Raw genomic sequence first — 23806 nt, 5'->3', positions numbered from 1 at the left:
CCAGGACTCAACACATGGTTAAATAATGTAAGAAAAAAATTAAATAAAAGTATTTTCAATTGACCACTTTTCACTTTACAATACTGTGTTTCTATTTACTAGAATAAAACATTGGCATTCATTTCGGCAATTTTAAGGGAAAACACTATATTACGTTATATAGGTTTTTAATTAAAAAATCAGATTCTCATCTGTTTTCATCAATATATAGGAGTTGTCTAATTCCATTGTTGATGTTTTTGTTTTCACCGCCATAACAAATCCAAGTTGTGCCACTTATGAGCAAAAATGTCAATCGTGTCACTTGAACCATGAGGTGTAAATCCAACCTAAGATCGCAAATTTGATCTGATATCAATTATGTCTTATGGTTGTTATGAACGAAAAATAGCTTTTTGCTGTGTATCCTTCGTGTCATTGATCTTCTCAGAGTTTTGACCTCACTGGCCGCGCTCTCCTTCCTTCCTTAAGTTTGCACAGTGGTTTGCATATAACGGCCTCTAGTTGCCATAGAAACCAGATCTTAGTAGCCTACTGCTTTTTTTCCCTGTCTTTCTCGCTGTGTGCAGAAAAATGACAGCTAAATGTGAACGCTGCACACTCTCTTCATTTCATCTCTCCTCACAGCTCTTGTCACCTCCATCTATGATCCTCTTTTCCTCTTCCTCTGACACACTCTTTTCATTTTTCATTTTCTTGCACCCTCGGCCGCCTTGCTTCTGCGAGCTTAATCCGCGCTTGCTTAGCTGCTGATTGCTGCATATGCACAACACGGGGTCACTATGAGTTTATGCTTATATTTACATTGCTTGCTGCTGTCACATCTGAGGAATGTGGTTTGGCTGAAATACAATTATCATATGGTAGCCAGGGCACATTTCCTTCATACCCTGCTTACGTCCCGTCAGAATTGCCTCCTTACACGTGGCCAAACTTTTGTTATATGTGGACAAGTCCTCCATCCACAACAGCCTGATAGCCTCCTTGTCGCTAAAGTTTTAGGGGCAACTTTGAGCATTCTGTTCAGCGGCACATAATGTATCATCAAAGCTGGGATTAAAAGTTTTTTTTCTCCTCTTCTGTCTTTTCATGGTCTTGGCTGTTGGAAGAGTTGAGCTGGAAGATTTAAGCTTATTAGCTTAAAGAACAGGGGAAGGGAGTTTTGAACTGATGTATGGCAGACTTCAAAGATGGCTTAATCTCTCAATACACATGCCCTATACAGGCTATTTATACTGAGAAGCTATGTTTCTTCCAAAAGACTTCCTCTTAGTACCCTAGAACAGCTCTCGGTTTTATTCTTGCTCGTATGTCTAGACAGACGAGACCTCCCCGCTTGCCCCCTTTCTACTTGAAGTCATGAAAGCTCATACAGTGGATAAAAAAAAAAGTCTACACACCCCTGTTAACCTGTTCAATTGCCAGGGTTTGTGATAGTCATAACAATATTGACGAATTTCAAACCTTTTTCTTCAACTACTATTACTAATGCTACAGGCCCAATTATAGGAGGATGTCCACACTTATGCAACCACATTAACTCAGTTACTGATTGTCGGTCACAATGGTGGCAAAAGCTTTGAGAAGATCCATCTATAATAATATAATATAATAATAACAAATCGTATATTAATATTATAAATAATAATAATAATAATAATAATAATAATAATAATAATAATAATAATAATAATAATAATAATAATCTATCTATTTACCTGGTATCTATCTGATATGAATTTTACTTTACTTTTAATCACTCAATGAGACAAATAATACTGATACATGCACTTTCATTGTAGATTAAAAATGGAATAATTTATGACAAGATACAGCAGTGACTCATCTTTATTGAGCGTAAGACCCGTGCGGGTCACTTGACATTATAGAGACTCTATAATCTCTACTGTGGAAGTATTAACTTGAGAATGAATGTTGATTTTGGAATCATATGGTCTGCAAAGAAGTGTTACATAAAACAGTGGTCCCCAACCACCGGGCCGCCGACCGGTCCCGGGCCATGGGCCACTTTGGACAGGGCCACTGCGGGCCACACAGTTGAAAGAAAAAAATAAAGAAAAAAATACTGTACTTACGGTTAATTGATTAGCTGAGGTTTAAAAAATATTTTATTTTGAAAAGTGACTGGATTCTCTCTGTTTACGACGGACTCTTGACGCATGTCAAGATGCTAATTATCTCAGTCGCGTAGCGCTGATGCTAATCGACAAGTTAGCAAAATGAGTAAAAAACAGACATATTTGAAAGTTTCTTTGGAACGGAAAAAAGACCCAGTAATGGGACAAAACAGGAGCCTATGACCAAGAAGAAAAAGAAAGGTACATGGACTACAGGAGATTCCCACGCATGACGATGACCCGCTCTGCGGCGAGCGGCTCTTAATTTAGCATTATGGTGAGTGAGCTACTCATGGACTTTGGATTTTATCTGTGATGCCTTGTTATGTTGGCGCATTTAAGCAGGGCACTGCTAATATATTTACATAAAAATGTGGCTTCACATTTAGTGTTATATCTACAAAATACTGCAGTTTTTGTGTTGCTCGTATCATTCATAAGCATTACCACAGTGACTTCACCATAATAAAGCGTTGTTGTTACCCTTGTTATGGTGTGTGTGCTGCTAGTACAGGTGGTGGATTTGCGTTTGTTGTTGACATCTTTTATTAATCAGCCGACGAACAGCCAAGCATCCCCCCTTCCCCCCAACCCACTGGGTTGCCGGTCTGCGAAAGTGGTGGACTTGTATGAACTAGTACGTGGTGAAAAAAAGGCACCTTCTAAATTTTAGAGCTTTTTTTATGTATTGAATGTTGTAACATAATTTTAAACATTTTGTAATACCATGTGCTATACTGCATATGGTTTTCTAGTAGGCTTTTGCCTACAATTTGTATACTGCCTCTGTCTTCTTTAAAGACAAGACTGGCTAGTCACATGAAAGTCAGAAGTTTACCAAGATGGCTTTGTTAGGTAATAGACTTGTATTGCCACATGGCTAACTCCTTCGAAGGTTAACTCTTTTATCTAAGTATAAATTCACAAAAGGATCAACTAAATGTTATATTTGATTTAAAAGGCACTTTATTCTAACCAACCAAGCAAATATGAATGCATCATTTTTGTATGTTGTAAAAAAAAAAGGTGTTCTAGTGGTATGACTAATTTCTTTTCAGAATATTTGTTCATGTCCGGCCCCGCATGTGGGCTTGCGCTACAAAAGTTGGTTGTCACATCGTGGTACACAGACCATGCAGGTATCTTGAAAGGCAATATTATAAATATTCAAGATTTTTTTTCAGAGCAGCTTACATGGTTTTACTAAATAATTCCTAAACACATGAAGAATGAGTGTAATTTATGTCGGCTTCATTGTGTTTCCAGATGTCAACCTGACAAAAGCTGTTCTAAAATGTTTGATGAGCAGTCATCATGTACATTACAACATACATCATGATGATTATGTGTCTGCCGGCGGTGCGAGTGTTGGAACACGGCCATCAGTGGCCGGAAACAACGCTGATGTATGGAACCCGGAAGTCGGAAGTCCGTGGCATCTACCCCATATGCTTGTGAACAGAGTCAATATATGTAGGAACTCAATGTGTCCTTGCATTAGCAAGTATGTGCCTCAATATATATATTATATTTACATATTTTTATATATAATATTTTTTATAATATTTGTATTCCTATAATGTACAAAAGCACAATATTGTGTGTGTGTGTGTGTTTTTTTAGTATGGCCTAATTTATTTATTTTTTGCAATATTGTGACCTTTATTCGCCAACCTCTCTACAATATTGTGATAATTATCGTATCGTGATGTTTGAATATCATTACATCCCTAGTGATCACACTACAGCAGGAAAAGGGAACCCTGGACATCGAGAGTCCTGTCTGTTTTCTATGTCTCTCTCCTCCAACACAGCTGACTCAAATGATCAGCGAATCAGCAAGTTCTGTAGAAGCCTGATAACGATCTTGTTCATGAATCAGGTGTGTTGGTGGAGAGCGACATGGAAAAAAGGCAAGACAGCGGCTCTCGAGGACCGGGGGTTCCCTACCACTGCATTAGAGGTCACAAAAACGTATAACAGACACTTGCAATTATGTATTGATGTTTCCGGAGGACTGAAAGCGCTAGTGTTGTAAGATGTTGATTGTTGTGACTTTGTTTTGGGTTGGGTCCTGTTGATGGTGTCGGTTGCTATGCACTTGCTATGCTGCTCCTGTATTTGTTTTTATTTGGCCCTTGAGATGATGATGCTGTCAGTTGCTATGGTTCTGTATTTGTCACTCTTACAGTGGAACCTCAGAGTTCGAGCGTCTCAGAACTTATACAAATCGGACTTCGACCAAAAAATCTGAGAGAAAAAAAACGCCTCTGTGTTTGACCTCATTCTGAACACTCCCGCAGGTGCTCCAACGTGCCCCATACATTTGCGAGTGCATTTTTTATCCACTGATGCCATCACACCACAATAAAAAAAGGTAAGGTCTTTGTTGTTGTTTAAATACTGTATAAGGTGTACATGTTTTTAAATAAATAGAAATTAAATTAAATTAGAAATAAATGAATAGATTTTTATTTATTTTTTTACCTTTGGAAAAGATTAATTGCATTTACATTATTTCCTATGGGGGAAAAAAACAACTGAACAAATCGGACTTTGAACACTTCACAGAAACGAATTATGTTCAAACTCCAAGGTACCACTGTATTTTGTTTTGTAGGCCTTATTCTGTCATATAGAACTGAGCATTGCCATAGCTCAGGGGTCTGCAACCTGCGGTTCTGCGGCTTTTTTACATATTTATTGTAATTTTTCAGATAAAATATTATTTAAATGAATTAATGATTTAGTTTAAAAAAGAATAATTAAATATTCAACAAACGTCAGAGTCAAAATGTTAAATTTTTCAGAAAAAGAGACAAGGTAGATCAAAACGTTTTTAAAAATTACCTAAAAATGTTCAAAAAGTGACCATAAAATGTTCGAAAAAGAGAAGGAAAAGCAGAAATTCACCATAAAATTCCATGAAATTGCTAAAAATGTCAGTTTAATTGAAAATAATAATTTTAAAAAAAAATGTATAAAAAAGCCAAAAATAAAATTATCAAAAAGTAACTATAAAATGCCCAAGAAATCACGAAAATTACCATAAAATCTATTTGCCCCTCCCCCCAAACAATAAAACAAACAAACAAAAAAGCAGAAATGAAAATGTTTAAAATGTAACTATAAAATGTTCAAATCCAGAAAATTACCATAAAATGTTTCTGACATTAATTAGGACAAACCCACTTTTAACACACTTAAGACCAAAGAATAATGTTATAGGACATAATAAGATACTTGGGCAAAAACAGCCCGATCTTTTTTATGTGTGTATGTGTACCAACATAAAGATTTAATCGTTTGAAAACGTCTTTGGCCGTTGGAAGTGTGTGAAAGGTGTGTGTGGGTGTCCATGTACAGTGGCTGTATTGGTAATACTGTGTGTGGCATCTGGCCACCTTTGATCGCCCCCTTCATAGCCCGTTTCAAAAGAGTCCCTTTTGGAAGAAAAGTGTGTGTGCTGGAGGGGAAGGAAAACGTTATAGAGGAAGACGGAGGGACTCAAGAGAGGGAAGCAGTGAAGTGTGAAGACTGTGCATCTTTCTCCCACTGTCTTTCATCACTCTAAGAAGCCTATTATGTCTGAGGAAAGTGGCAGAACGAGCAGACATTTGCTCACTCCCTCTCCCCAGTTTCTTAATATAGGAAGTTGGTTCCCACAGGCTGAACAATACGTTAGCCAAGCGAAGCAGCATTGTTTGAGGGGAGGATTTGCTCAACCTGAAACTACACAGACTTTAGAGGAGCTGCTTATGAGTGCGGGAGGCACAGGCACCCTATAGTCCTCAGTGGGGTACAACCATTATGGCTTCAACAGGACCAAAGTCCGCCAGATGAACCAAAATCCACATTGCACAGTAAAAAGAATCGCTTTCAATCTCAGAGATTTGTTTCATTTTATGTCACATAAATGGCTATATTGTTGTAGGCTAACTAATAATATTAACAATCTCCTAAAGCATCAATTAATATTTGTTTTGGACTCATTTCAGCGTGTCTCTGTGACTAAGAGGGTTAAGGTAACCTCGGATCTTGTACTTTAGTTGTTCTACAGTGTTGTTGGGGCCGCGGTGGCAAATCCATGTCCAGAAAGTAAAATCCCTGCCACATTTTGGCTTTAGCCCCTGGTGCTAGCTAGCTAGCTAGCTCATTGGGTGCTTGTTTACCTGCTAGGGAACAAGCTAGCTAGCACCTGGGGCTAAAGCCAAACTGTGGTAGGTTTTTACTTTCTGAACCTGGCTTTGAATCCTCTGGTTGGGGGGAAATGTGGCTAAAAAGTCTTACTTTTCTATTTCTTCACTCTAGGTGACAAAGAACTTTTCTCATTACCCTAATTCCTGGCACACAGATAACACTGAGACACAAAATACATTGAGTAATCACAGTTCAACATAATCTTGTATTAACTCTTTGACTGCCAGACGTTTTTAGAAAAGGGATGCCGTCAGTGCCAGCCGATTTAAGCATTTTGACTGATCTTTCAAGGTCTACAGAAAATTTTGTGTTTGGACTATGGAAACACACATACTACCAAATGAAAGATTGAACTCTCATCAGAAAAAAAAAGTTTGTTTCTACCTTATTCCGTTTTTCAGTAATCAACAATAGAAAATGGTTAGTTTCACCCAAATGCTCTGTTTTGAAACAAAAAACGGAGAAATCAAGGTTTTTGTGAAACGATATTATTTCATGCACTCTAGTGAATTGTACACTTCTTTTTTCCCATGAATGATGCCACAAACACCTAAACAGTGCTTTACTTCTGTAAAACACTACCACCGACAATGAAAAAGTGTTTTTTGATAGCAAAATACGTTTATTTACATTCAACAGTGTAACAATTTGACAAAACAATTTGGCAAACTATTTACAAATGTGTGCAACTGTGGTACTATTTACAATTGTGTGGGTGGTTCAAATACAGTTTTTCTTTTTGTAACACTCCCCTGCGTGCAAGTGGACGCAGCAGGATTTGCACAACAGATTAGTTTTACTGCGATGGCCCCTTAGCGTGCAGACGCTACACTTTCTTGCTGGCTTTTTTTTCCGGGGAATAGCAAGTATATACTGCAGTGTGTGTTTGGCCATGTTGTCATCAAGTCTACTCTCAGGATCATGATACGGTGACGTTACGGTGGTGTTACGTCTGGCTTCCTCATGTCCTTCAGTTCCTATACCGGGTGGCTGATCCATCTTATCCGCTCCATTCATGGTGGCATCGTAGTCCATAACCAGTGTCTTCTCCGTGATCAGACTGTACCCAGTCCTCCGATGAATATGCATTGGACTCGGGGCACTCTTCGTCGTCCGATTGAACGTCCGCCTGAGCAGAAGTGCTCGGTTGTGCTCCGCATTTTCTGGCGTTAGCATCGCTAACCGGTGAGGCTTTATGACGTGATCATAGCTGCCGCGTCAACGCTTCCAACTTCGGCGTCAACCTCGGAGTCACCATCATCATCATCGTCGTCATCAATGTGCTCTTTAGCATTGGTCGATGCTTTTCGTCTTTGAAACAAATGCTCAAGCGTGAGCTGCTTGCAACCGGTCGCCATTATGGCTTCCTCAGCCATTGTCCCCTCAACACTCTAGCTCTGCCTCACGTCTTCTACTGACGCCTACCCAATCTTGTCCAAAGAGAGTCATCGCTGCCATCTAAGGACCAAAAATAGGCATTATACTAACTAGATCTGCTTGATACTTTCAGCACAGCTGGCCAAAGGCTTTCCTCCGCCCGTTTCCCCCAAAAAAACAAAAAAACTTGGTGAACGTCTTTTAACGTCTTTGGCGCTCCTCCGTAGGATTTTACTAAACGTTATTTAACGTTTTGGGCAGTCAAAGAGTTAAACAGTCAGGTAGTGATAAGGATTTTGCCTCAAGCACTTCAAAGGGAAAGTAAACCCAAATATTTTCTCTACAATGATATGTTCTATGTAGCCCCACTGTTCTAAACACAGTATTCTGATAATGTTGCTGAAATGAAGCAGAAAAATCCACCCATTTATCTCAGGGGGTGGCCATTTTGCCACGTGCTGTCGACTGAAGACATCATAGTTGATCAGAGCTCAGGAAATGACCAATCCCGGCTCAGATTGTGAATGTCACATGGCCACACTGAAGCAGGTGAGCCACGATTGGTCGTTACATGAGCCCTGCGCAAATATGATGTCATCTTCAGCCGACAGCAAGTGGCAAAATGGCCGCCCCCTGAGATGGATAAAACTGGTGGATTTTCATTTTCCTCAAATGCAGTATTGATCAGAGTACCGTGTTTAGACTAGTGGGGGAGCATAGAACATATTATTGTAAAGAAAATATTGGCGATCAGTCCATGTATAACCCACCTCTCACCCTAAGTCAGATGGAATTAGTAGGTGGTTGTCTGATGGCTATCAAAAATTATCTAGTGGTGAGAAGTTATAGCGATATAAATAGCGATCTAACCCTCTGCAACACAAACTGACAGTTTTTTTTCACTCCAGATTATTGTGAAAGTCGCTTCTTCTCTTCGCACTCTCTGGCTTTCAAACAACAGCACATTCAACTCTGTATGATTTTCAAAGTCGTCGGGTCATTATAGCACTCACTCAAAACCTTACAAAACTTTGTCTTTCAATGAGAATGCTTGGCCATGTTGGCATTTAAAAACAACATGAGTGAATGTGAAGGGATTAAGGCTAAATGTAGTTTTGTTGTTGTTGCTCTGCTTCTCTTTCACGTAGAAGTTTCAAACAGCTAGATAAGCGGCAAAGTCAGCCAAAAGCGAACTAGTGGTTAAATTGTGGCGGGAAATGTCAAATGCTATCTGCCAACTACGAGAGAGAAAAAAATTCACATTTTGGCTTTCGATCCCTCTCCTTTTTTTTTTTTGCAGGCTATATATGCCTCAACAACAGTGAGCAAGGTATGCGACTCTATTCACCGCACCAAGTAGGGGGTCCCGACACAGGTCTGTTCACAAGTCCCGTCCCCCATCCCGACTCAACCCCTATGCTAGCTTTAACCCGCCACGCTGATCATGACTTTGTGGTCTGTGGGGGGTCGTGGCCTCAACATCTGTTTTGCTAAGCTATTGCTAAAAGTAACAGCTACTTTGGAGAGGAACCTGAAACTCAATATTGATGTTGTAATTGTTTCTTTTCAATAAATGAGAACATATAAACTCCCCTCAGAATGGCTAAACTGGAACAAATCTAAAAAATTTAATGTTTCTAAAGGTGTGCAATGTGCAGTACAATTCAATCTTTTTGAAGAAAAATGTGCCTCAACTTTTGATTTTTTCCACTGTCTTAGGTACATCGGTCAAAGTGAGTCTGTTTGTTGATGTTTGCAATAGCCAATGAAAGGCAAAGGACTTGAAAAAGAGCGGATCCGATTTTTGCAATGTTGTCACCTGGACTGGCTACTCATTATTCAAGTACCTGCTCACTTCATGGTTGCTATACGCCCACTCAACTCAGGGAAAATGGCCGAATGGCTGCACATGTGTGTCTTATGCAAAGGTTAACCTTTCTCCTGCAAACCTCAGAGGAGATGCAGAATGAATGTCTTCATTTTATTTTTGGAGTAATTCTTAGCATTTCAAAAACCAGAGTTGTGCCGTGTTCTGATGCATTTCATGGAGAATGACTTCACAAATGTAAGCTTTCACACGCAATAAAAATGCATTTCCGTGTTTTAAGCGAGCGAGACACAGATAAGCGCTGACAACAATTCTTAACATATTCGTAATTAATATTGTACCTAAGGATGAAATAGCAACGCTTGCAGTACAGGTGCTGGTCAGAAAATTTGAATATTGAGGAAAAGTTTATTTATTCCAATATTTTTTGTAAGGAAAACTTGCATGCTATATTAGTTCATCACACACAAAGTGAAATATTTCAATTCTTTATTTGTTTCAATTTTGATGAAAATTTATGGCAAAAAAATACAAAAATAAAAATCCAGCGTTTCACAAAACTAGAATATTTCACATGACCAACAAACAGAAATGAAAAGTAACGAAGTACAAATACTTTGTTACTCTACTTGAGTAGTTTTTTCCAGTACAGACGCTCCCCAACTTACGAGCGAGTTACGTTCCGAGCGATCGTTCGTAAGGTGAATTTGTTCGTAAGTTGCTTCAGTCCTATATTTTGTATTATAATTTATGTTTAAAGAGAATACATACAGTACTGTACTACGTATGTTAGAGAGAGAGAGCGAGAGACACACACAGTATGTACATGTACGTAATAAGATAAATAAAATGAAGTTTAACTTACTTTTGGAAGATGTACTCGAGATGCTTAAGGATTTGATGGAGGAGGAGGAAGAGGAGGATTTTATATCATGAGAGGTTCTTCGTCGTCGCTGGAATGGGCTTCAAAAGTTACTTCCTCCTCCGTAACTTCAATGTAGGAAGAAGTTGAGGGTCGCGGAGAAGAAGATGAGGGTTGATGAGTATCTTCCTTGGAGGATTTACTAGAAACTGGCCTAAAGAAGCGATCTAACTACGATTGCACAGTTTTCTTCTTTTTTCATCATAAATGATGCGGTAGCACTGTATGGCATCATTCAATTGATTTGCAACCTTTGTGCAACGTTCAATATTTGGGTCTTGCTGCTCGAAGAGTGCGATGGCTTTATCTATGAGCGACAGGCGTTTCTTCTTCTTCCTCCTCCTCGACACGTTGCTGAGCCTCCAATGCTGGGTGAGCTCTCACAGCGCCAAGCGTCGGTATTAGCGGCGGAAAGAAGCACTACAGTACTCGGAAAAAGGTGCGCAATAAAAAATCTAACTTACAGCATCTCTTTCCGAACATTTTTTGACATGCGCGCAGACATGTTCGTATGTACCGTTGTTCGTAACTCGAATGTTCGTAAGTAGGGGAGCGTCTGTACTTTGTATTTTCCTGAGTATTTATTTTCTAGACTACTTTTTACTTTTATCCGCTACATTTTAACATGAGTATCTGTACTTCTTACTTGATACATTTTCAAAACAAGGTCGTTACTTTTGTATTTAAATGTATGAAAACGATTAAAATACTTGACCTGGAAGAAAAAAACAGCTGTCAATGTCCTCTGGCTCTGCCAATCATATGAAGCGTTACACACGGTTCCCCACATCCCAGCTCGTGATTGGCTTTACGACACGCATATCCATTTTTGCTCCTTTGGCTAATGGCTTTTAAATTGATGTAGGAAGAAACATACGATAAAAATACTTTTTACTTCTACTCGTAAAGTACATTTTAGAGCCTGTACTTTTTACTTTTACTTGAGTAATTATTTGAGTTAGTACTTTTACCAAAGCTGTTTTCACACAAGTAATTGTAACTATTACTCACGTAGAGAATGTCAGGACTTTGCCCATCTCTGTAAAAAAAAAAAGAAAAAAAGAAGATCTCAAAGATGGACCTCCTTTTACATTAAGTAGACTTGATCAACATCAATGGAGCCACACTACCAAACCATTCTCTGACTATGGAAACTTCACACTGGACTTAAAGCAGTTTGACTTTTGTGCTTCTCCAGACTCAGGAAGACCTTGATTTCCAAATTAAATGCAAAATTGAAACAATATCTTGATAAGAGAAAAAAAAAGTTTCAAGTACTTAAAAACAAGTTCTCCCCTCGCAGAGAAGCTCTGGGGAGACACCGCCATTTTAGTGGGTGGAAATGATGACTTCAAGACGCATTTACGTCAAGACAGAGCATGCGCATGCCAGACGCAGCCTCATCATTCTGATTGAGGTGTTTATATGGAGCATTTTCATTCCGTTTGGCCGTTCGGATTCATTCTAATCGGAATACATGGCTCCAAGTAAACCAGGTTACAGACTTATTTATAAATGTATTCAACAGTTGAGAATGTTAAAGACAACAGTGTTTTTACATGCCATTACCTGCCAGTTACTACATTTTTTTTTATTATAGTTTGATGAAGAACTGCACTAAAATAAATGTATTGGAAGACTAAATTAAGTAATTGATGATTGCATACGACATAGTCTACTGCAATTATTGTGTCCTGAGCTTCCACATCAAACGTATTCACTTGGAAAATAATTATCATAGCTTTGTAAGAAAATGCATTGCTCATAACAAACACATCTTCTCTTTGATTCAGTTCCCTCCTCTCACCGAGTTTTCTTTACCAGAGGGAGGTTGGCTCTCCTGCAGTTTTGCAGCTGCTTCCTCATCATTTGTCAAGGGGTCCGATAAAGCCCTATTATACGTCTGCGGGAGGGCCTCATTCAGACTGGCATGCAGGCTTGCAGATGAAACACGTCTCCGTCACACAATCACAAGCTGCTACAGTAAGAATGAATATGTTTCGTTCGAAATTCTGCCATGTGCGCGTGCTTTCTAAGATCTGTCCGAGCAGGTGGTAATTTTGGAACAAACACAACCACAAACATTCATTCATTCAATTGCAATCAAGGTTACTGTAGTTTTGGATTTGTCATTATAGTACTACTGTACTATAGCATTTTTTATTTTGTTTTGACTTTTTCAGATTCAGTTAGTTGTAATTAGTTGGTAGAGCGTTTTTTTTTTTGTTTTGTTTTTAAATGAGTGTGTTTTTTAATTTTAAGTTCCTTTAAATTAACACCATCATTTCTTTTAACACATGATTAATGACCGCCCCTTACTTGGAAAGCCTGTACTGGGGAAATTCCAAAAGCAACGCAACAGACACATCCACGTCAAAATTTAACAATCATAAATTTAATAATAATGCATACATTTGTGGAGACTGGGGTCAAGTTGTATTTTACCATTTTAAAACTGTGCAGAACTTCACAAGTGACTTCGTGTTTAAGATTAGATAGTTCTTAATATGAAAAGAAAAATGCACTGAGCTATCACCAACGTCTCACAAATGCAATTATGCCATCTAGTGGCAGAACAATGACATCAATGCAAATCTATATCACACTTTTTTTTACAGTACAGTATATCTTTTTAAATTTGAACTCAATTTTATGAATTATGAAATTACAGTAACAATGACTTAAAGATGCAGTTACATTTCTATTAGTTTAACATTTTTTCTACTTTTCTGTTAACAAGAGTATGAAAACTTAGGAAAAAATATTTATTGTATATTTTATTGTACATTTAGAACAGATATAAAATTTGCAATTAATTGTGGGTTATTTATTGAAGTCATGCAATTAATTACGATTAAAAAAATGAATTGCCTTACACCCCTAATTTTTATTATGCTTAATTTTGAATAGTTTTATTTTTAAATAAATAGTATTTCTTGTGTGCAAGGGTAAAACAAGTTTACAGTACGCATAAGTAAGCAAGTAGATAAACAACCATCCACAAATCAAATACAGGTACTACAATATAACAGTCCGCATACTTGCAATAAGTGTACTAAAACTGTTTATAATCCTGCTTGTAAGGGTAGATGCATCACAACATACAGTAAAGCCATTCATGAGACACATGTTGTAATGGCTTTGTTTTTGTATGTTTTACTTCCTTAGCCTTCACTTGACTGTAGAATAAACAAAAAATAACTATAAAAAAAAGTTGCCAGCAAATGCTTGTAAAATCTCATTAAATTACTGGGAAAATCTATTACAGTACATTACTGTATTTTTTTTTTTACAGTTTTACTGTATATAAATTACAGTTACTTACTGTATATATATATATATTTTTTAAGAAAACAGCAACTCACTGTAATCTAGTTCTAATTTATTATATAAATGAATAATACAGTATATTGTCGTAAAATACAAGTATAAAGTATATATATATATATATATATATATATATATATATATATATATATATATACATATATATATAATATGCCCTTTGCACTGGAAAAAAAATCCTAGTCTGTATTTACCTTTTGATTGTTCAAATCATTTGTTCTTGAAAGCTGGATCTTTTATGTACGCATTTAGCATGAACTATATCAATAAGATATACTGGTTCTATAAAAAACAGACGTATTATGTATTGGCAATGTGTGAAATTTAGCTTGTTGTCCTAGAAATCTGTAAAGTAGCAAAGCATATTTCTAAACATGAAATCTTACCATTTACAAAATTCCACAGGGCAATAATAATGGTATGGTGGGCTGGATTTAAAAGGCCTTCTGTCTGGCATAAGCATCTAGAAATCTAGTCTTAACTCTTAACTTTCAACTCACTTGGAAAGCCTTCTGATGAGTTTCAGTTTTGAGGTTATCAATAAGGAAAGCACGAATAGTGAAAGTACATAAATACTGAGAGCCTGAGAAGGTTAAAAAAAAAATCAGTCAGCATTACTTTCGGAACGATTGTGCTATAGGCCGTAAAATGCTACTTCTTTATTTGCTTTGTAAATGTGTGGGTGTGTTGGTGGGGGTCTGGGTGGGCGCTGGGTGGGCGCTGAGGGGCGGTTGAGTGGGTTGGGCAACACTGCTGAGTGCGATGAGCCGATGGCATCTGAAGGCTATTAGCGTGGGGAGAATACATTCAGGAACTATATATACTGTATACTATATATATATATACACACACACAGTGGTACCTCGGAGTTTGAACATAATTCGTTCCTGCGAATTGTTCAAAGTCCGAATTTTTCAACCTCCGAAACATTTTTTCCCATAGGAAATAATGTAAATGCAATTAATCCGTTCCCAAGCTCCAAAAACAGAAAATTCCATTTTAATTTCTATTTAGGTTTTTTAAATTTAAACCCTGTACAGTATTTAAACAATAAAAAATACCTTACCTTTTTGTTGTGGTGTGATGGCATCAGTGGATGATAAATGCTATGTTAATGTAAGCTTTAGTTCAGTGCTGAGTTTGTGTATTTTACATTGGGCATATTATTAGACTACTAAGCGGTGCTTCCGTGCGTTGTTTAACGTCAGGCACGTTGTTGAACAGCTAAGGGGGGTCCTCGTGACAGTATTTACAGAAGTAGTCACGGTAGTTACAACTGCGCGATAATCTCCTTCCTAATTCTACTGTGGTTCGTAGCACTGTATGATTTCTTTGCTGCCACTGGCACTGTTGACTTTCATAGGTGCAAAAGTAGTGACTTATCAGTCTTTCACATCAATTTTGGGGTATTTTTGCCACTCTTCCTTGCAAAATGCAGCCAATTGAGAGAGGTTGGATTGGCGTCTAGCATAAACTGCCCTCTTCAGGTACCCACCACAGTATTTTGAAATAATTTAAGTCAGGATTTTGACTGGGCACATCCAGAACATGAATCTTGTTGTTCTTCAGCAATTCCTTGGTTGTATTGCTGGGATGCTTTGGATTATTGTCATGTTGCATGATCCATCTTCTACCAGGCAGTAACTTCACAAAGAACGGCTTCAGGTTATGTTCCAGGATTTCACAATATTCCTCTGAATTCATAATTCCCTGGACTATGTGGAGTTGTCCAGGTCCTGAGGATGAAAAGCCAGCCCAGAATTTAACATTTTCTCCTCCATGCTTCACTCTAGGGTGAAGGTTCTTTTGCTGGTATGCAGTGTTGACTTTTCACCAAACATGACTGTTTTAGTTGAGACCAAACAGTTCAATTTTGGACTCATCTGTCCACAGAAGGGACTTCCAAAAAGCTTCAGGTTTGTCCAGGTACTCTCTGGCAAAGTTGAGATGGGCAGCTTTGATCTTTTTTGTGAGCAGAGGCTTCTACCTCGCAAGCCTTCTATGAAAGCCTTGTCGATGGACGTTTCTTCTGATTGTTGAAGCATGCATGTGTCCCTGATGCAGTAAAAGAGGTCTGCAAATCCCTTCATGTAATGTTTGAGTTGGCTTTTTACCTGAATTAGCATTTTTCTTGCAGTTTTTCCTGATATTTTAGAAGGTCGTCCACTTCTAGGCAGGATTGTAGTAATTTTCGGTGTTCTCTAGTTGCAGATGATCTGCTTCACAGTGGAATGATGAAGCTCAATTTTTTTTAGATGACTTTATAGCTTTCCCCAGACAGATGTGCTGTCACTACCCATTTTTCTTCCTCTCAGCATGACTGACCTGTATGGGTTCACCTAGGTAAGACTAAAGTGACATGGTTTTGTCTCTGTTGTCAGTTATGCACAATTTTTTCGCTAAAACTCACGTTTCATTGGTCCATTTCAGTGGTTAGTCTAGCTACCAATTTGTCCTACCTGATCCTACTTGACTGCTTGTTTAAAGCAATGCAGCTCAGGGTTCACTTACTTTTGCACCTACATGAATTGACCCAAAACTATTTTTAATTAAGTTTTGACTACACAATTGATAAAAAAAAAAAAAAAAGAACCATGCTTTGAATCGATAAACCTACACCTGTTATTTCAAATAAATTGTAATGGTTCAGATTGAACAACAAAATCAGGTTGAAAGTCAAAATTGCTCAAGAGGTTCACAAACTTTTGAGCAGCACTGTATATTATATATAGGGATGTTCGATAACACTATTTTTAGGCCGATACTGATACCGATACCCAAATCTTCAATACTCACCGATACCAATACCAAGTGCTGACACCATTATGATACATAAAATTTCCACACAAAAAACAATAACAGATTTTTTTTTTATGTCATATGTATCCCAACTAGTGGTGCAATGGATCATAAAAGTCACGGTTCGGATCAGATCACGGATTTGAGTCACTGATCGGATCGTTTTTTGGATCAGCAAAAAAACAAAAAAAAACAAGATAAATAGTACTTTGTCTGCATTTATTTTGTAAAGCACTTTTTTCATTAAATGAAAAAAAATCTATTCAAAATGTCTAATATAGCTATTTAGGATTTAAGAACAAAACTTTCAAGTGCATTATGAGGCAGAAACATTTTTACATGGTTCATGTGTAAAATAAAAAGGCATTAATGGCTTAAGGATGTGTTCCTCTAAGCTAAACAGCTAAGTTTGACATTTTGAGATGATTGTTTTTCTTTTTTAATGGATAATTATATCATAAAATAAAGGAAGTTCTATTCATCTTTTTTTTCTTTAGTTTTTTTAAATAATGAAAAGAGCTCAACGGCACATTCCCTTCCTTTAAACATGGAGAGTGAATTACAAAGTAGCTGTCTACTTACAAGCCGGCAGCCAGACACATGTTGATCATGCTAACAGCTAGCCGCTAGCCACTTACATTGGAGACTTCTGCCGTATCATCATAGAATGACGGCATATGAATTAGCAATGTCTCAGTGTCCTAAATTAGCGATTGGACATGACTAAGAGATAGCATTGTGCTGATGTTGGTCGCAACTACAATGTCAATCAACTACGATACAGAAACGTCTAAAAGGGAAATCAAGCTAGCCATCACGCCACGATGTGGGCGAACTTCAAAGTAAAAGCATAATAAGGCTATTTGCTATGCCGTCTATGTATTACTGTATTTGGTCAACTTTTTTTTTAAGTTAGGGTTGGCGTGTTACGTTGAGTATGTTTCAGCTTCCTTAATATGTCAGAATGGTATTGACTGTGAATGTGAACTTTTTTCCCCCCACCAACCAATCCGCGGATCGGGCCTGATCCGAACCGACCACGGATCAATGATGATCCATTTCCCCACTAATCCCAACTGTAGCAAATTTCCTTTGTTCTATTTTTAGCATTGCAGCTCGACGACGTTAACAATTCAATTAAGTGTGCGGCAAACGTAAATGAGGCAATTAAACACGGCAAAATTACGTGAGATACATATATAACCCACATTGAACTACAGATATTGGGGATATTATTCACAACAAGAGTACTTACTTATTTTCAGTAACGCACACTAAAATAGTAATAGTAATAAAATGTGTTACTTCATAAGGAGACACACAGAAAACAAACAAGATGGAACAAAACTTACGCATTAAAGGGTCCCAGTTTGGCATGATGGTGCAGTAGCCCTTGAAGACTTATGGCGGCACATGACTAATTATATTTCAGCCTACTTGTTTAAAGTGTCAAAGAAGCGGTTCTCTTATTCATTCATTTTGGTACTGTGGAAAAATACATGAAACCTGGATTGATATTCAGGATTGGCTTTCTATCGTGTGTAAACAGAGATGTCTGTTTATGCCAGAGATTTGCTTACTTTAAAATGTGAAGAGAAAAAAAAGGAAATATCCAGTTCGATAGCAACTTTTTGGGCATTTTTTTTCATTCGTTTATAAGAAGTTTTTGTTATAACATTGGACATATTCAGACCCTCCAGGAATAAGTAAATGGAAATCTTTAATGAAATAGTATTTAAATATTGAGAGAACTACCGGTATATCAGCGGACAAAATAAAAAAATAAAGAAAAAACATTTAGTTTGGAAACAAATATTTGAGGCCATGTAATTAATGTATGAGATATATTATTAACTTACCATTTCTATAAATTATTGTCTTCTTTATTTTCTTTAATTTTTTTTGATACTCAGGAAGGTTTTTTTCCCTCTTTCTTCCATAACGACTGTATGTTGAAAGTAGCACCAGGAATATATTGTGTTTGTTTGTAACAAGTACCGTATGTTTTGAGTTTTTGGGTCATGTCTGTGAATTATATTTGTCCTGTTTACATAGTCCTTGGTTTAGCTTGTCTGTCAGATTTTTTTTTTGGGGGGGGGGGGTTGTATGGTTTGTCGGGGTTTGTTGGTTATGTTTGTGACGTTTGTCTTTTGAGTTATGGGGAAAAAAAGAGAAAATTCGTTCAATAACAATTTAGAGAAAAATAATTGCAATCATTTTTACGTGACAGATGCATTAACACTCCGTTATGCTATATGAAAATCCATCTCTACTCTATGCCCACGTCAACCTCTACAAATATAAAAGATGATCGCACCAATAATTTGTATTTTTTCATCCAGAGAGTTAATGTAAGTGGAAATTGCAGAAATATTCAGGGCACTCTGCACCACAACAAATCGACACAAATGTTGTTTTGTTGACATTGACATCTTAATGGAGACACAATATATGACATTGACTTGGGCTCAATGTTAAAGTGTGATGCCTATTTCAGGTGATACATGCTGATTCATCCATTGAATGACATCCCAAATGGATCATTTCCACCTTTTAGCCTCAATCCAGGCCCTGATTTTATTCCTAGTACAGGTACATTGCACCCTCTTGGCCTGTCTTGTGGTTATTTCCAAGCATTGCTCTCTTTCCCAGGTCTCTCTTGGCCTCAGAGTGAAGGCTCTTGGCTGAGCTCCATGCTACACAAAGGGCCCGGGCATTCCAGCTGTCTGCCTTTAATCCAGTGTGTCAACTTGTGTTAATGTTGCTGCGTGAAATCTGAGGGCGCAAAGCGGCGTGGAATATCTACAAGAAGAAAAAAAATGCAATGATTTCTCTGAATAAGGCCACCACACAGCCAGTGATCAGGTGGCGGTAGGTGTGATGAATGATGGATGGTGGCAGTTATTTGTGCTAGTAAATGCTTGTATCTGATTGTAATTTTTTGGGGGGTAGCCCAGACGATAATGATAATATTGTGTTATACAACAAATAGGATGTTGGATAATTAAACGGAAAAGCTGAGAAAAGACACAATGCGTGGCTAATTTAGCATTTCCGCTCCTCCTCAGGACCCCTGTGGTCTGCTCTGACTCACAATGGAGGAATGACACGCTTCTGTGGACAGTTAATTATCTTGGACACACACACTGGCACCCAACCTCCTGCACAGAACCTACGCATGGACCACAGACACAATTTCGAATGAGCGTCACATAAGTCAATATGAACGGCCACACACACGCTTTTTTTCTGTCCTAAGTCCATGTCGGTCCTCATTCTTCATTGACATAATGCATATTTTTCCTTAACTCATTCACTCCCAGCCATTTTCACTGAAGCAACCAACTTCGCTCGTGGCTGTTTTACTGGATTTTGACTGATTTTGCAAGGCCCACAGAATATTGAGTTCTATTGCTATAGAAATATGACACATAAGAAAGATTAGAGTCTCTTCTTTAATCAGGAAAAAAAAGTATGTTTCTATCTGTTTTTGTTTTGCAACAATTAGCATTAGAATATAGCTAAGTTTCATCATTATTCACAAATCTGTTTGGAACTGTGGGTAAATGGGCTTATTTGCAACATGGCCCTGGTTGATCTCTTATACTCTGCTGCCACCTGCTGGCCGTTTTTTGTAATACTACCATTGCTTTAAGCATTCTCTTCAGGTCAGAGGCTGCATCAAAGCCTTCTGTTTGCTTTAGCATTAAAAAACATTTAAAAAAATACGTCTTTGGGAGCATCGTAATATTTAAAATAGAACATATTTATAAGTTTTTCGGAACAAATGGGTTAATGGTTACCCAAACTTCTATTGAAGCATTTGTTAAACAACATGCTATATGTTAAGTTAGAGAAATGTAAATTCCATTGTGTGTCTACTGTCTACAGTTTCTGGGCTTCATTATTAAGAAGTGTCAACTTTGATCTGATCCAGAGATCCAGATTGTGGTCGAGTAGTCAATTCTTACATGCAGGAAGCACTTGTGATTAATCAGAATGCAGTGCAAAGAACATACTATTGGAAAGAAAAATGTTGACTCTATTTCCCTTTCAATGGCGCCTTTACAGATGTGCAAGTACACATGAGCACTAACACACCCCTATACCATCACAGTTGCCTTTTGAACTTAGCGCTGATAACAATCTGGACAGTCCATGATTTCCAAAAACAATTTGAAATATGGGCTCGTCAGACCACAGCACACTTTTCCACTTAGCGTCAGCCCATCTCAGATGAACTCGGCCCCAGAGAAGCCGGCGGGTGTTGTTGATACATGGATCTCAGTCTTTCGCTTTGCATGGTAGAGTTTTAGCTCATGTTTGTAGATGTAGCGACGAAATGTGTCAATTGACTTTGGTTTTCTGAAGTGTTCTGAAGACCTCATGACAATATTCTTTACACAGGGATGAAGGTCAAGGGCTTTGGCTCACGCAGCTGTTGAAAAAGTGGAGTACCCATCTTGCTAGTGAACAACAGCCTTTTGGGGATGCTCATTTTATGCCCAATCGTGACACTGACCTGTTACAAATTAAGTTTTTGGAGTATTCTGCAGTCTTTTGTTGATCTTGTCTCAGCTTTTTTTGGAACATGTTGCAGGTGTCAAATTCAAAATGAAAAAAATATTTCCAAAAACATTTCATCCATTTGAACATTAAATACCTTCATTGCTGCATTCTGTTTTTATTTACAATTTACAAAACATCCCAACTTCATTGGAATTGAGGGTTTTTATGTAAACTTGCACCCCTAGGATGAAGAAATATTACACTTTATGCATTCTAATTCTTGTCTTGCTAAAATAGTAATTTTTTTGGAGCTGGCCCATAAAGTGCTGGGCCAATGGCGAGTCCAGCTTTCGATACCATAATAGCGTTGCATCTACTTGCAGAATCAGAGCCCAGCAAATTCCGTAATGTTGGCTCTCCAAATTCTCGAGTAAGCTTGCTAGCGTTTTCATCTTACATATTTTCACAAATTTGTAATGTGTGTGACTTGATTTAACCCAATTGACAATTTGACTTGATTTTTCACATCCACACAGTTAAACATATGCAAAGACAGTGACTAGTGATGACGCTTGGCTCAGTGCAGGATTTTATTTTATTTTTTAGGGGAAGAATTATCGTTGCAACTGGTCAAAATTATTTTGTACTTGACCAAGAAGATCAAACATTTAATTTCTAATGCTCAAGTCTGTTCTTTGACCTGTTGGTATCTGGGCCTCCCCTTGTCAGCTCGGAGGCAAGCCACCCGGTGTATATAAACAAAACAAAAAAGGAGGAAGAAGAAGGGAAATGGTGGAGGGAACGAGCCAGACTGAACAAAGCTGTGAGTGGAGAGAAACTGAACACAGTGTCTGTTGTGTGGATGAAGGGCGAACTTGGCACAAATGCTAGGCGGTCTGTAAGAGTATCCTGTGCTGCTCCCTGCTCCATGTCTGTCTCCTCAATACTGTCTTTGTCCTCGCAATGCACACAGTGACACTGAGAATGCACACACAGCAACACCTGGTACCTCAATCCCCCCCCCCCCCCCCGCCCCCCCACACACACACTTTCTCGAAAGTAAGACATCAGGCCACCGTATAGTGCAGGATATTGTGCTAAATTGATTAAAACCCTCTTTAACTTGACATCAACTCACATTGTGTGCCAGTTTACAGGTTGGGGGCAGATGATGATGTTTCCTGGATGAAATTATGAAGATAAGACATATAGAAAATGGATGGATGGATGGACGATGGACAGATGGATGGAGACTTAACACAGAGTCAGAGAAGAAGGGATGGCGAGCGGCATTAAGTTTTGCTTTTAGTAACCTGACCTACACAGAGAGCAGAGAAGGCCGAGATGAAGGGAGAAAGGACCGTTGTCCAAGACCCCAAGAAAAGACAGATTAGAGCCGAGCCTGGTATCGGGTATACAGGCCATCAATCCCAGCCAATTGCATTACAAGTGCATTAGGACATGGCCGTTTACCCCTTCCTGACTCCAATGCCACAACTCTCCAACTAGCTCGTATTGTATCACGATTTGATGACCAGTTATGATTTATTACACGCTGCCTTAGAACAATGGATCCATCCATGTGAATTTTCATTGTCTGAAATTCCTGAGTAATGAGAAGTTCTCGATCCCCAGCAATGAACCCTCATCCTTTTCATTTTAGAGGATCTCATCTCTGACAGTCTCCTGTTGTTAATGAAAACACAAAAAGATTGTTTGTTCCAGGCAGGAGCCCCATAATACGAGACAAATCTTCTACTCTGTTATTCACTTTCTGATTCCTCCTGACCTTCAACTTGCTTGAACACAAGCCGCACTTTTTTTTTTAAACAGATGCTTCACCTGTTTTTATGTTGACTAAGGCATTTTTTCCCACCATCCAGTTTAAATGAACCCCTCTCATGCCACAGGCTGGTTTAGTTCAGTGTTTGTGTCTCAGATCTAACCTTCCTGTGGGGTATTTGAATTTTCTTTTTTTTTCATATATTCCAGCATCACAGTTTATTTTTAAAAAATTATTGTATTTTAAAAATATAGGAAAAATCTGTCAAATAAAATAAACATTGGAATTCTGTTATTTTAGTATTTTGGTGTTTTTTTGTTTATTTTTTTGCAGTTTGTGGAAGAGAAATCAAACCAAATGTCCCAACCGAATACCAGCAGCAAGGAGGATGATAGCCAGAAAGGACAGTCAACCCTTCTGCATCCTGGCCATATCACTAAAAAAACCCACACACAAAAACAGGGTGACTGTTACCTTAACCTAAATTGATTATGTTGCTTTCACTAAATAACATCATGTTTTGCAGTTGAACATGTTTAAATAATGTAGTTTTAACATGAAACGTGACAATTCAAAATTTACTAAACCATTTTATGTGAACACAACCTAATTCAAATAGGTTAAAATAGCAAATCACTTACAATGCCAAACATGAGCAAATGATAATTTTTTTTTTTAGTTGAGTTGCCTAAATTTTAATATATTGGATCGACATGATGTATTTGTGTTACTGTTACTCCTAGACTTAAGTCAAACTATAATTTTATATCTGCGATTGGCTGGCAACCAGTTCAGGGTGTACCCCGCCTTGGCGCCTTCTGCCCGAAGCCACCTGGGATAGGCTCCAGCGCCCCCCGAGACTCTTGTGAGGACAAGCGGTTAAGAAAATGGATGGATGGATAATT

At 38.0% G+C, this 23806-nt stretch overlaps 1 long non-coding RNA gene across 1 annotated transcript in view; it reads left to right on the top strand.

Moving 5' to 3' along the window:
- LOC144052301 (uncharacterized) overlaps nucleotides 1-23280 on the top strand; it is a 38332-nt gene extending 15052 nt beyond the window's left edge. Inside the window, exon 2 of the long non-coding RNA XR_013294189.1 lies at nucleotides 22269-23280. This is a non-coding gene — a long non-coding RNA (uncharacterized LOC144052301). The remainder of the gene's footprint in view (nucleotides 1-22268) is intronic.
- Nucleotides 23281-23806: the final 526 nt, after the last annotated feature.

Source organism: Vanacampus margaritifer, chromosome 5, assembly GCF_051991255.1.
Source record: "Vanacampus margaritifer isolate UIUO_Vmar chromosome 5, RoL_Vmar_1.0, whole genome shotgun sequence".
Lineage (NCBI taxonomy): Eukaryota > Metazoa > Chordata > Actinopteri > Syngnathiformes > Syngnathidae > Vanacampus > Vanacampus margaritifer.
Note: the sequence above shows the minus strand (reverse complement) of the source record. Positions and strands in the feature narration are given on the sequence as shown.